We start from the raw sequence: 18,426 nt of genomic DNA, 5'->3' as shown, positions 1-18,426 counted from the left end.
CAGTGGATAGAGTACCAGGCCAGGAGTAAGGAAGATTCAACTTCCTGAGTCCAAATCTGGCCTCAGACGCTTACTAGCTATATGGCCCTGGGTAAGTCACTTAACTCTATTTGCCTCGGTTTCCTCATCTGGAAAAGGAAATGACAAATCACTCCAGTATCTTTATCAAGAAAATCCTAAATAGGGTCACGAAGAATCAGACACCGCTGAAAAGCATCTGAACAACAAGAAGTTACTGTAATGTAATAAGGTTAGGCATTAGGAAAACCTTATTGTCTGGTGACAAAGAGACAGAAATTCCCAACCAGAACAGGTTGCATCTTAAGGGTTTAAGCTGATCAATTAAAATTCAGAATGAATTAGAACTCAATTTCCTTGAATATAAAAATTGCTTCTTTCTTTGTATTGAATCCCATATTTAGCACAGTGCTTGGCATGTGGTAGATGCTTAATAGATGCTTGTTAGATGATTTTTTTGGCTGTGAGTTGTATACTTTATTCAAAAGTTTAAATGTTCTTCAGATAGTACACAGCATTTCTGATAAAAGTCCTCTTGTACTTTGCTCAGACAATTGAAATTGGAAGATGGGGCGGTATGGAAGGATGAAGGTGACTTTCATGAGTGTTCATCAGCCAGTTTTTTTTTAGCTTTGTCACAACTTCTTCAATGGGTCTTACCAAATAGAAGGCCTGCTCTGGGAGATGATCATACTGACCTGCCAAGATCTGTTGGAATACCTTTAATGGTTTCTTTCAGGGGTACCAGATTCCTGATGTGTCCTCTGAATACTTCAGTAACCTGGAATGGCTGTGACAAGAAATGCTAGATTTTCCAGACATGAGACACTATCTACTTATTCTCTTTATACAACTCATCCATACGAAGGCTACTAACAATGTCCTGCAGGATCTTTTGCACACCACAGTTAACATCATTGTGATCATTGCCAACAATGTTGGGGTCCATAATCTTGGAGGTGGAGTCCCGGGGCTCCAGCTCAGCATCCAAGTGGTCAAAGGTACTGGCAGGAGCGAGGTCATTCAAGTCATTAGCAGGCACACAAGATGGCTTGCACAGAGATGATAGAGCCCTTCTTGGTTGTGGTAATTTTTCCTGCATGGTGCCCATACAAGTGTCCATAGCAGAGGAGATTCTGTCTAGTAAAGTAGACACCCCTGAGCCAGCCTGAGTGAATCAGAAGATATTATCATTGAAAAACAGTATATCTTGACCTTCTTGGTCTTTGAAGTATTCAGACACAGTTAGGCCAGTCAGAACTACCTGGGCCCCTGCATCTGGTCATATACTGGATGCTACATTGGAGGTGGCATCCTTCAGACTGATGACACCAGGCTCAGTCTCCTCATGGTACAAGTCATGACCCTCTTGGGTCCATTGCCATACACAGAATAACCATCATGGACCTTAGCAACACTACTGATTAGTTCCATAATTCACCTATAGCGGCACCAACAAACAGACCAATTTTGCCACCCTTGCCATAGGGGGCCAAGGGATCCACAACTCTGATGCCAGTAACCAGGTATTCTTGCTCCACATTCATCTCTATGAAGTCAGGAGCCTCAACATGAATTAGCAGCAAACTGTTTGGTTTTGATCGGGCCTCTTTCATTGATAGGCTCTTTAATCACATTCATGATTCTTTCCATTGTCTCAGGCCCCACAGGAATTTTAATTGGGGCATCAGAGTCCAGGACCTTCTGACCTCTTACCAATCCTTTAGTACCATTCATAGCAATGGTCTAAACTGTGCTCTCACCCAGATGTTGGGCGACCTCCAGCACCAGCCTGGTTTCCCTGACCTGCTTCCTAGGGCATGGAGGATGGCAGAGGATCCCTTGTTGAACTGCAAGTCCAGGACAGTCCCAACGACAGCCATGATGCACCCTTGGGGGAACTGCCCTCAGTAGAGGAGATCAGAGCCACCTGTAGCAAGGTCTGAGACTGGGGCAGCAGTGCTGAAGTGCTGAGGTCCTACACAGGGCACTCCAAGTACCTCAACATGGCAGAGTCTGGGGAGAGACTGAGCCAATTGATTTTCATAAAGAAATAATGCTCTCCATATTATCATTCTGGGGCACTTGAATATTAAGCTAAACGGTCTGTTTTCAGTCAGGATCCTCAGGGCAACTGATTGTTGTCATTTACCCATTCGTGGTAATGTTACATTACAGGCTTTTAAGTTAGTCTGGAGGTATGTGTGTGTGTTGTCCATCAAATCTTCCACCTCACTCTCCCCACACCCAGCCACTCTTCCTCTATTCATAAAATGTATGAACAAATGAGAAAGTATTTGTTATTCACTAAATATGGGCCAAACATTGTTTTAAGCACTGGAAATACAGATACAAAAAATGCCCCTCAAGGAGCTTACATTTTAGTTGAGAGAAACAACATATAAAATGGTAGGGTGGCCAGGGAGGAATATTTTGGTTAGGAATGTTACCAAATGATAATTGGAATCACAGGGCCATAGAATCATAAGAGAGTTGATTGACACACCCTCTCCATTAGGTATGGAAGGAAGAAGGGAAAAGGTCAGAGGGTCAATCTGTTGAAGAGATGTCCAGGGAGTAAAAGGTGAAGCTTGGCTGGTGTCAGCTTGGCCTGATATAGTAGACCATGTTAAGGACACACCAATCATTACTGTGGGGCCTCAGGACAGGGGTTCCAGAATATGCTGTTTGTTGGTCAAACCTCTAGGTAGTAGAGTAGGAAAGATATCATGTTGTAGCAGAGAGAGCTGTACTTGGAGTCAGGAGACCTTGGTTCAAATCCCAGCCCTGAGATTTCCTGGGATTCCTACCTATATGACCCTGTACCAGCTATTTAACCTCTCTATGTTCTATGTACATGCTTATTCCCTTCCCTCACCCTTCCCTAATGGCTGCAGGACCTGAATCTTATCCCCACTTCCTTCTCTACGTTGCCTTTCATTGCCTTGGCTAGGAACCCTTTCACATTCTGCTGCTCAAATCTGCTGGTTCTGTGCCAGTGGACCAGGAAGCTTCTTCCTGGGGTGCAGGAGCAGGCCGAACTACAGAGAGACCTTTCCCTTTACCACTATGCATCTGCAAACTCTTTCTTTCATCTTGGGCCCAGTGAAGTCCATGAATTTTCACAGGGGCCCCTATCCTGTGAAAATTACTTTCAAGATTTATATTCTTGGTAGCCCCAAAACCTTCTAGGAAACGTTGTCTATAGAAAAAAGTAAGCAAGTCCCCGATACAGGTCTGTTACATACATAGTGATCCCTAAATAAGCCCATAGTAATCTACTTAACCTATAAGAAAGTGAAGGGGGAGTGGCAGCAGCAGGAGGAGGAGGAGAGGAGGAAGAATTTTCTTCCTTCCCTGGATATTGGGTCAACCTAAGCAAGTTTTTGAAAAAGGCCACCTTTGTCTCTGGCATTTTCTCACCTTACCTTTTCCACCCCTCCCCAAACCCTTATTGCACTGTCTGTAGACTATGAAGCACCTGATGCCCTCCCTGTGATCCAAACTCCTAGCTTGTAGTACCCTACCCATGTATGCCCTCCCTTTCAAAATGTCACATGTTCCAAAATTACCTATCTGTGGTTCCCTCTCTATCATTACAGCACCAATTCTCTACTCAGGATTACTGCTCTCATCCAGATGTTAGGAGAAAAGCGATTTGAACTTATTTACACTGATATGTGAATGTTTGATAGTCCCTTAATTAAATAAGAGGATTCGACTAGATGACTACTGAGGTCCCTTCTAAATCTGTGATCCTATGGAAGTGCAGAAAGGGTGATCCTATCAGAGATATTTGCTTTTTTTAAAAAAAAGGATGCTTATTTTCCCAATGTATCACTAACTGGTAAATGTTTAGGCAATGGAAAAAAGTGAGGTGAAAACATTCAGTAGTATGAGGACATAGTGAATTTTCTAGCTGGGGCAGCTATTTCCTGGGGGAGGCAATATGTCCCCGTCATTTGAAAATGAAGCCTTTGTAATCTGGGCCTTGCTGGTATAAAGCCAAAAGGAAATGAGCATTGCTCCCTGATTGAGAAATTCGGAATACTTTGGCTTGATCAAGAGGCTAAGAGGTGAAAGTTCAAGCATGAAATGGAATTTTATGTGGGTCATACCTTGATGAATGTTGATTGATTCCACATAAACACAATCACACAATCTTAGAGATGAGATTCACACAATAATGCAAGCTTAGAATTCTAATCCTAGTATATCAATTACTGCCTTTCTGACCTTGGGAAAAGAAGGGAGGAAATAAATATTTATTAAATATCTATTATGTGCCAGGCATATAACTTAGGCTTTCTGAATCTCCATCTAAGATGCTTTCTACAAACAAACTACAAATCTTCACACTAATCCTGTGAGCTAGGGAGAAACAAGAATTTAGTAAAGGCCTACTATGTGCCAGGCACTGTGCTAAGCATTTTACAAATATTTCATTTAATCCTCACAACAACCCCAGGAGGTAGGGTTATTATTGTGTGGGTCAAAAGACCACTGACTCAAGTTAAAAAAAGCAGAGGTTTCTCAAGGCAGGAAAAAAAAAAACCAGTAGCTTTATTTGATCAAGTCTCATGAGAGTTGGGCATCTCTCACTACCAGGGTGGAAATAGCAATGAAGAGAGGCAAAACGGAGAAGGTAAGCAGGGAGATATATACCCTTGTACAAACAATTCTAAGAAATCCCACCCCAGTGGCTGGACCCCCGTCCCCATTTGTGTAGACGAGTGGCCTCACAATCTAACCAGGAATAAAGAAGTAAGTTTTTACCCAATACAAACACAGAAGCTACATAATTACCTTATAAGGAAACTCTAATGCTAAGATGGCAGTTTGTAAGCAGGCCAGGGGAGGGGGAGAAGGGAATATCTAATCTGATTTCCCTGAAATCATATGATTTACAGGAAAAAGAAACTTAGGCCTGGTGAGGTTCACATCCTAACTAAATTTGCACTATCTCTATTTTGAATATTGCTTTGCCTGAGTTATTCATAGGGAAGTTTTCATAATCTTGTATTCCACTCATTATTATCCCCATATTAGCATTGAGGATACTGAGGCAGCCAGAGGTTAAGTGACTTATCTAGGGTCTCACAGCTAGTAAATATCTGAGGCCAGATTTGAACTCAGGTCTTCCTGATTCCAGGCCCAGGTTCAACTTTCTATCCAGCTGCCTATAAAATAAATGTCATTTAGTTTACCTCTCTGGGCCACTGCAGAAATCTCAGCATTTAAAAAAAGATCATGCAAAAAAAGGGATAATTTTTCAGTCATATGAATTTTTTAAAATTCAATTTTATTTTATTTTCACTTCCAAATTCTTTCTCTTCCCTATGCCTCACTGAGAAGTCAAGAAAAATCAAATCCATTACAAATACACAGACATGCAAAACAAATTTCTACATTAGCCATGTTCTCCCCTCCCCCTACCAAAAAAAAAAGAAATAGAAGAAATATGCTTCAATCTGAATTGAATTCAATCTCTGAGTCCCTCAGCTCTCTACCTGGAACTTGATAACATGTTTCATCATGAGTCCTTTGGAATGTGGTTGGTCATTGTGTGTATCAGAGTTACTAAATCTTTCAAAATTGATTATCTTTACAATATTGCTGTTACTGTATAAATTATTGTCTTGGTTCTACTCACTTCATTTGCATCAGTTCATGCAAGTCTTCTGGGGTTGCATATAATTATTTTTAATGTGACATTTTCAAAATTACTTTGAAAACAGGGTGTGGAGACTTTTTGAAGGTGTCACTAAAAGACTTTTTATGGTCCCTCCCAACTTTAAATCAATAACCCTGTGTTAGTCTGGGGGTTCTCAACCTGAGGTCAGTGTATGAACTTAATTTAAAAAAGCAACTGTACTTCAATATATTTGACTCCCTTTGTAATTACAATGTACTTTATGTATTTAAAGCTTTTTATGTTATATATCGAAAAAAAATTATTTTGAGAAGGCACCCATAGGTTTCACTAGACTGCCCAAGGAATTCATGAAAAGTAACTATACTGGGATAGTAATCTCTCCTACAAATTCTCTTAACCTTCATTCTTCTCCAGGCTGAATTCCTGACTCCCCAGACTTTCTCTACCCTACCACAAAAATCTCTTCACAATGAAAATTCACTTCACCCCAAAACTTCTCCCATTGGAAGCACCCTTTGCTTCTATGGCCTCTTCCTCTGATTGGTTGAATTCTCTCAGAATCTCCATTATAAAGAGAACACTCAAGCTATCCATGTCTTCATACCTCTCCAGGCTGTACTCCTGACTCTTTTGATTTTCTCTCTCATGATTCCTTACCTTGGGTACACCCCTGCCCTCTTTTTAGCTTTCTTTTATGTGTTGTCTTCCCCCATTAGAATGGAAGCTCCTTGAGGTCAGGCTCTGTCTTCCTTTCTGCTTGTATTTGTATTCACAGTGTTTAGTGCAGTGGCACATAGTAAGCTCTTAATAGATGCTTGTTGACTTGTTATTAAGGGGTGGGGGTAGGATGAGAGGGGGTGGAGCTGCCTCTTCTGCTTTGTTGCTGTTATTCAGTCATTTCAGCTGTGTATGATTCTCTGTGACCCCATTTGGGGTTTTCTTGGAAAAGATATTAGAGTGGCTTGCCATTTTCTTCCTTAGCTCATTTTACAGTTGAGGCAAGTGAGGCAAACAGGGTTAAATGACTTGCCCAGGGTCACACAGCTAGTAAGTATCTGAAGCCAGATTTGAACTTAGGAAAATGATTTTCTGACTCCAGGTCCAACACTCTATCCACTGCTCCACCTAGCTTCCACTTTGAGAGACCTCTAATTATTTGGAAATGTTTTCTTTATCTGGAGCTCAAAATCTGCCTCTAAAATTTCTATCCACTGCTCCTAGTTCTGCCTCTTGGGACTAGGCAGATCAAATCTAATCCCTTTTTCATGTGACAACGATTCAAATATTTCAGAAGGGGTATCACCCTTCCCCCTCCCCTCAAAAAAAATCTTCTCTTCATTAAGCTAAACATTCCCATTTCCTTCAACTTAGAAGAATTGGAGATCCTTCACCTTCCTGGTCACCCACCTCTGGACGCTTTCCAGCTTATCAATATCTTTTTTAAAATATTAATTCAACACGATACTCCTGAGGTGGTTTGACACAACTTTAGGTGAAACAAAAGAAGGCAGTTAATGCCTTAGGAGAAGGGTTATAAATGGCAGGTTTATATTCCTGGGGATACAAACGCAAAGAATGAAGCAATCCTTACTCTAGAGCCTGACATAGTTAGGAAGAAGGAGGGGAAGAAGAGATTCCTTGAGCAACATTGGAGGGTGCTTGAGGCTGGAAATTCTACGTGGGAGCTCTTAACCTGAGATTTTAAAACTTATTAAAAATGTTTTTTGATAACTGTGTTTCAATATAATTAATTTCCTTTGTAATCTTATGTATTTCATTTTATGCCTTTACAAACATTACTATTCTGAGGGGTACATAGATTTCACCTGACTGTCAAAGGGGTTTATGTCACTGCTGTTTTCAGAGCTATTTCTAGGCACCTGTATATTTTCAGTTCTTCTGAGGTGGTATGATCCAACGAGAGATGTTTACTTCTCTCCTGGCCTGTGCTCTGATCTGTGAGTGATCTCAAGCACTCCTTTCTGTCTTGTAACTACCAGGAGGACTCCTTCTCCACAGTCACCACAAGCTCTGCCACACCAGCACTCCTCCTCCCCCAAGGACCACCAACCAGGACTGCGACCCAGATCCAAGCAGGGCAAAGCAAGAGAATCCTGACTCAGCTCCAGCAAAGAGATTCCTGTACTCCCTCTCTGATCAGCTGCTTGATTTCTTCCCCCACCCCACACCCGCCACAGTCTATGGGTCTGGAACTCCAGCTGCTACTGCCATTGCCACACCCACCTCCACTGCCCCAGGTCTCACCCAAGTCCATCAGTCTTTGGTGTTTGTGGGTTGAAAAGTCTGGAAACTGCTACAGCTCAGTGATTCAAGGCCTTACGGCCTGCTCTACCGGGTCTGCTCTAGCCTGATCTCTCCTGGTGCTGGCCTACACTGGGCTGTGCTTTACTCCCAGCACAGTGTGATAGACCCTTCCCAGCAGCCAGTCAGGCCATCTTGGGCTAGAGACTTGTTTCACTCTGTCATTTCATGGGTTCTGTAGCTCTAGAATGTGTTTAGAGCCATTTTTTACAGGTGTTTGGAGGGATTTGGGGGAGAGCTCAAGCAAGTCGCTGTTTTCACTTGGCCATCTTGGCTCTGCCCTGCCAAAGGGGTTCATGTCACACAAAACAGTTAAGAACCCCTGCTCTGGATTCTTTGGTCTTATGGTGGGGCTGAGTTGAGCACAGGGCCAGGATGGTTCTAGATACTCTTCTAATAGAGACTGAGCTCCTACTTGTTGAACATACTGCAAAGTTGGAGTTCCTTTCAGGTATCATGTATGCATCACACTTGTTATTTGTCCTTCATTCTCAAAGGGGCCAATGCCGTCAGGAGGGTGATGTCTTGCAAGTGAATTGGATTTAAGTGAGGCAGAGCTGTGCAAAGTCATCAGCCTCACTCTCTCTTCCAGAGTCATCGGAGTCCAGTGGCAAGACATAGGTCAAGATAACTGGTGATGGCTCAGGATACAATGGGAGACCTTGGCCTTTTTAAGCTAAGGTCTTTCCCAGGTCTCAGTTTGTCTGAGGCAACACCCATTAAATAATTAAAGCCTAGGTAAGAATTGAGGCAAAAGATGGCTTAGTTTGCCTTCACAAAAGAATCAGCCTGGGAGGGGAAGATCCTCAGAGTTTCCGTCCATAAGAGAAATAGTTGCTATTTATACTTAGACGAACACAGAGATCCCTTCTAATTCTCAAATTATGTTTCTATAATACACGACAGTGAGCCTTGGAAAGGGTTTGGGGATAAGTTGAGCAAAGGCAATCCAGGGCATGGGTGCTGTGGGGATGATGAAAGGCCTGGGGGATGCAGAGAGGGGGCTGGGTAGAGAAGCTAGAACAGCCTTAGGAGGAAGACCTGGTTTCAAATTCTAGCTCTGCCAACTAGGTCATCTTGGGAAAATTACAAAATCTCTCTGGCCCTTTGTTTAGGATAAAAAAAATTCTAAAGCTGGAAAGACTTCAGGGGAAACCTGTCTATACACCATTACCTTCATTTTACAGGTGAGGAGACAGAATCTGTGAGATTAAATGATTTGCCCAAAGTCATGGGAATAATAGGCATCAGAAGCAAGATCTGATTCCAAAAGATGGTGCTCTTTCCTTCCCCAAAGAATGGTAATGGGCCAGGAATCAAACCCAGTTCCTTCATGGTAAATGAGGATTGTGCCACTGAACCACCTGAGTGACTTTGGGTAAGTCACGGGTCAATACATAAAGTATAATCGTAGGCAAGTCATTTAACTTCTGTTTTCCTCAACCACATAATAAGGATAATAATAGCACCTACCTTCCAGGGTTATTGTGAGGATTAAATGAAATATTTGTCCAGTGCTTAGCACAATGCCTGGCGCATAGTAGGTGCTTATTAAATACTTGTTTCCTTTCTAGTTCATAGGCTTAGTGGGAGGATGAATAGTTCAGTGTAAGAGAAAGCATCCTAGGTGAAGACTCAGAAGACTTGGGTTCTAGTCCTTACCTTACCATTGTAGAGCGAGGGGCTCAAACTAGATGACTTTAAAACTAGAGGTTTTATCTATTTCTAAATCTCATCGTTCTGCATTAATAACACTGCAAAGTGATTTTAATGGGGATAGATCAATCTGGAATATGACTAACCAGAGAATGATGATCTCTAGGGAATAGAAATTGTGTGGGCCAACTTGGAATTCTATACTGTTTCTTCTGATAGTTAGCAAGCCCTATTGGAGTTTTCCCATCTGCACATACATGTGCATTCGTGCACATATACAAACACACACACACACACACACACACCCCAACACACAAACACACAAATACGTAGAACTAACATACACCTTCCTTACTGGCAGGCAACAAGAAAGGCTTAGTTAGTGAATGTAAATAAAGTATAACCCTAAAAGAAAATATTCTCTTACGTAAACAGTAGGTATTATCTTGGCGATGTTTTATTATTACCTTGAAGTTTTGAGTTACGCAAAAACATTTGGGGAGAGCCACTGCCTTGAAGTCATTAAAAACAATTTAATATCCCCCCTTTTCATGTCCTGTCTCCTCCTGGTGCCCCAGATCTTTCTAAAACATTTTAAACTTGGAATTTTCTGTGTCTCTTCTTCTTCTCTAAAAGTATTTTGAAAACCTGACATTAAAAAATAATTATGTGACTGAAAAATTACTTTTGTGCATGCAGAGTGTGACATTTTTTTGAATGCTGAGATTTCTGCCGTGACTTCCTAGTCACATTATCCCAGAGGATGCTCATCAGATGGCTTTTTTAAACAAAGTAAGGAGACTGTCTCCTTGGGGGCAGCAGGTACTTTAGGCATCTGCATTAACTCTTTCAGCCCACTCAGGGTTGTCTGCAGCCCCAATACAATGACATTGAATAAACTATATCCGACAAGGGGTAGTTAACTTTTACAATGAGAATATCTAATAGATTCTGCCTTCTCTGGGCTTATAATTATAATGGTTCTTATAAAAGCCCAAGCAATTTCTGCTTTTTTCTTCCCCAAATTTCACACATTTGCTCCTTCACTGCTGCTTGAGGAAGACCTATATTATACTGTTTATAGAATAAAAGTATTTCTTTAGAGCTAAGGAGACATTAAAGATCATGTAAACCAACGCCTTAATTTTGTAGAGGCAAGGTGAGGACTAGAACCCAGCTCTCCAAAGGCCCTATATATCTACCGCACTGCCAGGCTAGTCCTTGGAATAACCATATGCACTCTGCAGGGCAAAGTATTCATAGGTCCATTTTGCAAATGAGGAGAAGTGAAGTGGTTTAGTGTCTTGTTCAATGTCACTCAGTTATTAAGGAACAAACCTTTGGACCAGAAATCACATATGACTCCTGGGAAATGCAGGTATTTGAAACTCTTTCTTTCCCAAGTGTAGTCATATCCTTTTCTTATAAAGATACAGGCAAATGACGCTTAAAACAGGAACAATGTTTTTTATAAGTTAATGGACAGAGATAGGACTCACAACCGAACCCATCAATGAAATGAAACCCAGCGTACAGTATTTTTTGCCCCCAGAGGTCTGTACAGTATCAGTGACTTACAATATTGTCTTGTATAGGACTCCAACAGGGAGAAGCTATGGTTTGCTTCTCCACCTGGGTGTTCTCCTGTGCAGCCCTTCTGTCTGCAACCCATTACTCATTTCCTTATTTCTTACATCAGGCTGCTCTCTCTATGGGTCATTACTGCTCATTGCTCATTTTTGGCCCTCTCCTCCACCACCCTGTTTCCTATAGCATCCTCCTGAAGATCTCCTCTGCTTCCAGAAGGTGGTTGCTCTGTCTCCACCTAATGCTTCACTAATTCTCTTCCACCATTCTATAGCAGAGGTAGGTGGGTCTCATGTGATCCGTAACACTCCTGAGTATAGCAGGAATCAAGTTAAAATGTAATTGGGAAATACTTCACAAATAAATGAAAATGTGATAAAGCATAGATAATGTTAAAATGGGGTTTTCTAAGTCAATAGGGGCCTGCCGGGACTCTCATGTATGGTGGCTCCCATTGCTATTTGACTTTGACCTCACTTATTTTCTCCCTACCCTCTAGCAAATGGCAATTGCCTTCTCAAGGGACCAGCTCTGCAAGAGCTGGCCCACAGGAAGAGAATTCCAGGTGTGTTTATAGCTACAAAACACTCTTGTATTATTCTTTAGCCTTTTTCTTTTTGCCAACACACTCACCATAGCCCAGGCTCACCATGAGAGGTCCCTGAGGAACAGAAGGAGAGACAGTCCTGTTTGCAGTTTCAAGTAAATGTCTGTCTCCTACTCTATGAAGATTTCCAAGAACTTCCTCTCATTTGTCTCCAGTCTCTTCTTGTACTTGGGCCGTATCTCTCTTTCTCATGTTAGCATTACCCAGTCAATCTAGGAACTTGTGGGAGTAGTCTATTCTCTTTCCAATTGTCCTTCAATTCCCTATTTCCTCTCTGGCAGGCAGGCTGGCTTATTTAAATTACCCATGGCTGCTCCTTGAAACCTCTAGATGAGGGAAGGGATACAGAACCATTTTCTAGAAGCAGGTCTTGAGGCAGGATAATCTGTTGTGTGTTCAGAAGCTAATGGGACTTGTGGCAAAGAAGATCACCTCGGCAATGACAAGTTTCTGGTCTATTTCTCCATCATATGTAGTATGTTGGAGGGAAATGAATGATAGTTGCCAGACCAAGGAAAGTCATGAAGTTCTTTCCCCTTTGGTGGCAAGGACTCTCACTTAAAATGCTGGCAATTTTGCTTCATATTGCCAAAATATGATGATACAAAGGGAGAGAGAAATACCTGGAAATCCCTAGTGAGAGCAATAGGGAACTATACATCTACACATCTAGAGCCATGAACAGAGAGCAATAGAGGACATTTGAAACTATCTGCCCTGCACATGGTAAGCTTGCTGGGTGATAAATACGAACATATGGTAATAAATGCCTATTGACTAATTGCGAGCTGCTGAGGAAACGAGAGGGAAAAGAATCCTCATATCGTGGATTATGAAACAGAGGGGATTTTACATAGTCTTTGGGAGTGGGTTGGTTGCTTCCATGATTTTGGTTTCTTTTGCTCTTTTAATAAGACTATTCTCAAATATTGGGAAATAAGCTTGTAAGTAGGGAATAAGTTTCAATCTGTTGTGGTGCCATGATATGTAGCATCTTCTCAGGGTGTTCTATTTACATTCTCAGGTTGGGTTCCCGCAGGGGATTATTATGCCAGTTTCAAGGTGCTCTGTGGGTCTGGATGAGCTCCCGTTGGCATTTACCTTTAATTGTCAGCCAGTTGACACAATCAATTAGCAAAAGATGCATTTACCAAAATGGCCTAGTATCAATAATAACAACAAATCATTCCCTCCACTTCAAACCCATCACTCCATCTCTCTTATCTGTTCTAGATCATATCTGTACTAGTACATGTTTGCACTAGCTGTCTCCCATGCCCAGAATGCTTAATCTTCTCACCTCCATCTCTTGGTTTCCCTGATTTTGTTCAAAACCCAGTTCAAATCCCACCTTCTGCAGCAGGCTTTTCCCAGTCCCTCCAGCTGTTAATGGTGTTCCCTCTTGGATTGCCTTCCATCTGCCTCTATATATTTTGTATCTACCTAGTTGTTTACATGTTGTCTCCTCCATTAGAATGTAAGCTCCTTGAAGCTAGGAAATGTTTTTTGTTTTGTTGGGGTTTTTTTGCCTTTCTTCATATTCCCAATATATAGTAGAGTGCCTGACACATAGTAGGTACTTAGTAAAACACTTAATAAACATTTCACTTGACTTGACACAAGTAATTTGGGTAGGGGGTGTGCAGTAGTCATTTCAGCAAGTCTAAGTAAAAAAAGGTAACATGCACTACTTAGTGGGACAAGGCAACCAGCAGGGTCTTGCTATTTTTAGAAAACAATTGGTAGAATGTGAGGAAATGCTACTGAAGACTAAGGGCTACTGGTCTAAACTAGGGGTGTGCTGCAGCCAGCTTTAACCACCTTGCCGTAAAAGAACCAATTACTAAATTTTCATTGTGAGTCCCTACATGACAGAAATCAGCAATTGCCACAAAGCAGGGCTGATTGCCTGAACTTCAGAAAGTATTAATAATGTGGGTTAAACTTAAAAAATGTGTGTGCATATATTTTTAGGTGGACCTTGGTTGTTAAACATTTTCCAGCACTGAGATATATCAGTGCTGTTGAATGTCTCTTAAATATGTGAACTACTGTACCTCAACAGGGAGTGACTATTAACTCTGAATAAATAGAGATTACTTTACTTGGGAAGGAGATTATTTAATGAGAACTCAAAAGCATATGTATAATAGGAAAATTTTTAGCTTACTACTTCCAGCCTAGTCAGGTTAAGCATAATTACATTCTTTCTTTCTGGAATTGCAATTATTTTCATAATAGTCTTTTTTTTTTTTGCAAATGCAAATAGTATTACAATAAGCACTGCAATATGAGATGACCAAATGTCTCAGGAAATTATGTTCCTCGTTGCCTTTAGACATACCAACTCCAACTCCTTAATTTGCATCCCCAAGTAGACCTTGTGAATTCTTTCCTCCTAGCTGTGACTTCCTTTTGATGTTGTAATCAGAATTAAGCAGGCTGGATTGCCTTGGGAAATTACAAAGCTTTTTTCATGACCCCAAATTTCTCTTGGAACAAAGATGCATCTTTTAAAAAACATCAATATTCTGCTATTGTTATTGTAAGTCATAAAATGATACATTCTCTAAAGATTTAAAAATAAGCATCACTCAGAGGTCAATGGAGAGGTGCATGGTGGGTGTGAGCAAGTTCTAATACAACAAGTAAGGAACTATAAAGAACTAGAATAAAGGATGTCAACAAAGAATTATATGACTTAAAGAGAAAATGATAATACTGAAGGATATGGTCATATGGCAAGACTGAAGAATAGCCCATACATACCGCAAATATTGCTATAATGAAACAGTGAGAAAGGCAACCCCTCACCCAGTATGTTGAGTATACCTACTATGGCAAATTTATGAGAAGATACAGTTTAGATGAGTTGTAATTGGCATTGTTGGAGGGACAATCCACATTGAGGAGATCAACAATCCATTTAAAGTATTTAAATAATTTAAACAATTTTGAACTCCTTTTCACTGGCCTGAACAATTTTGGACTAGTCTGATTTACTCTGGACTTATTTTTACCAGTTTGCCCTGATCCAAGCAAGTTTATATATCTTATCGATCTTTTTTAAAAAATAGCTCTTAGTTGTATTTATCATCTCATATTTTTTTTGTTTTTAATTTTATCAGTCTTTCTGACTTTTCTAAAATTACTACTTTTGTGCTTATTTTAAAATGATTAGTTGGTTGATTTTCCAGAATTTTTTAGTTGTGTACTCAATTTATTGATCTTTTTTCCTCTCTTTTATTAAGAAAAGAATTCAGGTATGTAAATTTCACCTTATGGATTACGTTAGATTTATCCAACAAATTTGATTATGTTGCCTCATTATAATTTTCTTTTATAGAACTATTGTTTTGGGGTGGAGCCAAGATGGCGGCTGGAAAGCAGGAACTAGCGTGAGCTACCCGCCGAGTCCCTCCACAAACCGATAAAAAATGGCTCTGAACCAATTCTAGAATTGCAGAACTCACAAAACAGCAGAGAGAAGCAAGGAACAGCCTGGATGGTCTCTGGGTGAGGTCTATCCCGCACTGAGCTGGGAGCAGAGCGGAGCAGAGCCCAGCATGAGTGGCGCGGACCAACCAGACCAGGAGCCGGGTGGATCGTACCCTAGCGCCCTGAATCAGTGAGCTGCAGCAGTTACCAGACTTCTCAACCCACAAACACCAAAGACAGCAGAGAAGGTTAGTGGGAAAAGCTGTGGGAGTGGAAGGAGTTCACAGTTTGGCTACTGCCCCGGGGGCAGGGAGGTGGGGCAGCTACAGAATTACAGCTGCAGTTGCTTTCGGCCTCAGGCCCACGTGGTGGGAGGAATTAAGTGGCAGATCAGAGCAGGAGTGCACAGCCTGCTGAAGATCTAAGCCCAGTCCGGGTTGGGGGTTCTTGGGGAAGGAGGAGTGCTGGTGTGGCAGAGCTGGCACATCCCCCCAAGCTTGGAACATAGAACTCTTTAGTATACAAGCAGTCATACCCCACTGAAAAATTCAAGGGTCAAGTTAGTTGGCTGGGAATATGGCTAGGCAGCGAAAACGCACCCAGATTCAGTCTCAGACTTTGGATTCTTTGGTGACAAAGAAGACCAAAACATACAGACAGAAGAAGTTAATAAAGTCAAAGAGCCTACACCAAAAGCCTCCAAGAAAAACATGAACTGGTCCCAGGTCATGGAAGAGCTCAAAAAGGAGTTGGAAAAGCAAGTTAGAGAAGTAGAGGAAAAATTGGGAAGAGAAATGAGAAGGATGCGAGAAAACCATGAAAAACAAGTCAATGACTTGCTAAAGGAGACCCAGAAAAATACTGAAAAATATACTGAAGAAAACAACACCTTAAAAAATAGACTAACTCAAATGGCAAAAGAGCTCCAAAAAGCCAATGAGGAGAAGAATGCCTTGAAAGGCAGAATTAGCCAAATGGAAAAGGAAGTCCAAAAGACCACTGAAGAAAATACTACCTTAAAAATTAGATTGGAGCAAGTGGAAGCTAGTGACTTGTTGAGAAATCAAGATATTATAAAACAGAACCAAAGGAATGAAAGAATGGAAGACAATGTGAAATATCTCACTGGAAAAACCACTGACCTGGAAAATAGATCCAGGAGAGATAATTTAAAAATTATTGGACTACCTGAAAGCTATGATCCAAAAAAGAGCCTAGATATCATCTTTCAAGAAATTATTGAGGAGAACTGCCCTGATATTCTAGAGCCACAGGGCAAAATAGAAATTGAAAGACTCCACCAATTGCCTCCTCAAATAGATCCCAAAAAGAAATCTCCTAGGAATATTGTTGCCAACTTCCAGAGCTCCCAGATCAAGGAGAAAATACTGCAAGCAGCCAGAAAGAAACAATTTGAGTATTGTGGAAACACAATCAGAATAACCCAAGATCTGGCAGCTTCTACATTAAGAGATTGAAGGGCTTGGAATACGATATTCCGGAGGTCAATGGAGCTACGATTAAAATCAAGAATCACCTACCCAGCAAAACTGACTATCATGCTCCATGGATTTTTAATAAAATAGAGGACTTTCAAGCTTTCTCAGTGAAAAGACCAGAGCTGAATAGAAAATTTGACTTTGAAACACAAGAATCAAGAGAAGCATGAAAAGGTAATCAAGAAAAAGAACAAGAAAAAGAAATTGCAAGGGACTTACTAAAGTCGAACTGTTTTGTTTACCTTCCTACATGGAAAGATGATGTGTTTGATTCATGAGACCTCAGTATTAGGGTAGCTGAAGGGAATATGGATATATATATATATATATATATATATATATATATATATATATATATATATATACACATATATATGTATAAGTGAATGTGTGTGTATGTATATATGTATGTGTGTGTGTGTACATATATATATATATATATATATATATATATATATATATATATAGAGAGAGAGAGAGAGAGAGAGAGAGAGAGAGAGAGAGAGCAGACACAGGGTGAGTTGAAGATGAAGGGAAGATATCTAAAAGAAATAAAATCAAATTAAGGGATGAGAGAGGAATATATTGAGAGAGGGAGATAGGGAGAGATTGAATGGGGTAAATTATCTCACATAAAAGTGGCAAGAAAAAGCAGTTCTGTAGGAAGAGAAGAGGAGGCAGATGAGGGGGAATGAGTGAATCTTGCTCTCATCAAATTTGACCTGAGGAGGGAATACCATACATACTCAATTGGGTATCTTACCCCACAGGAAAGAAGAAGGAAGAAGATAAAAAAGGGGGGATGATAGAAGGGAGGGCAGATGGGGGAGGAGATAATCAAAAACAAACACTTTTGAAAGGGGACAGGTCAAGGGAGAAAATTCAATAAAGGGGGATAGGTTAGGAAGGAGCAAAATATAGTTAGTCTGTCACAACATGAGTATTGTGGAAGGGTTATACATAATGATGCACATGTGGCCTATGTTGAATTGCTTGACTTCTTAGGGAGGGTGGGTGGGAAGGGAACAGGGGAGAGAATTTGGAACTCAAAGTTTTAAAAACAGATGTTCAAAAACAAAAAAAAAAAGTTTTTGCGTGCAACTAGAAAATAAGATACACAGGCAATGGGGCGAAGAAATTTATCTTGCCCTACAAGAAATGAAGGGAAAAGGGGATGGAAGGGGAGTGGGGTGACAGAAGGGAGGGCTGACTGGGGAACAGGGCAACCAGAATATATGCCATCTTGGAGTGGGGGGGAGAGTAGAAATGGGGAGAAAATTTGTAATTCAAACTCTTGTGAAAATCAATGCTGAAAATTAAATATATTAAATAAATTTAAAAAAAAAAGAACTATTATTTCTATCATTTGTCCCTTGACCTACTTCTTTAGGATAACATTACTTAGACTCTGTTTAAGTCCATATCCTTTGTTTATATTTTCCTTATTGATTATAATTTCATTACACTATAGTCTGTAAAGAATGTGTTTAGTATTTCTTCCTTTTGCATTTATTTATGAGTTCTTTATGCCTAGCATGTGATCATTTTTTGACATGCAATTCTGAAAAATAAGTGTTGAATGACATTTTCATTAACTCTTTGAGGATACAAGAGTATCAACTAAGTGCCAAACAAAAGGGAAG

At 40.6% G+C, this 18,426-nt stretch overlaps 1 pseudogene; it reads right to left on the bottom strand.

Annotated features, from left to right (window-relative positions):
- Nucleotides 1-564: 564 nt before the first annotated feature.
- LOC118857757 lies at nt 565-1,901 on the bottom strand (annotated as a pseudogene).
- Nucleotides 1,902-18,426: the final 16,525 nt, after the last annotated feature.

This window comes from Trichosurus vulpecula, chromosome 7, assembly GCF_011100635.1.
Source record: "Trichosurus vulpecula isolate mTriVul1 chromosome 7, mTriVul1.pri, whole genome shotgun sequence".
Classification (NCBI taxonomy): Eukaryota; Metazoa; Chordata; class Mammalia; order Diprotodontia; family Phalangeridae; genus Trichosurus; species Trichosurus vulpecula.
This window is presented reverse-complemented; position numbering and strand designations above follow the sequence as displayed.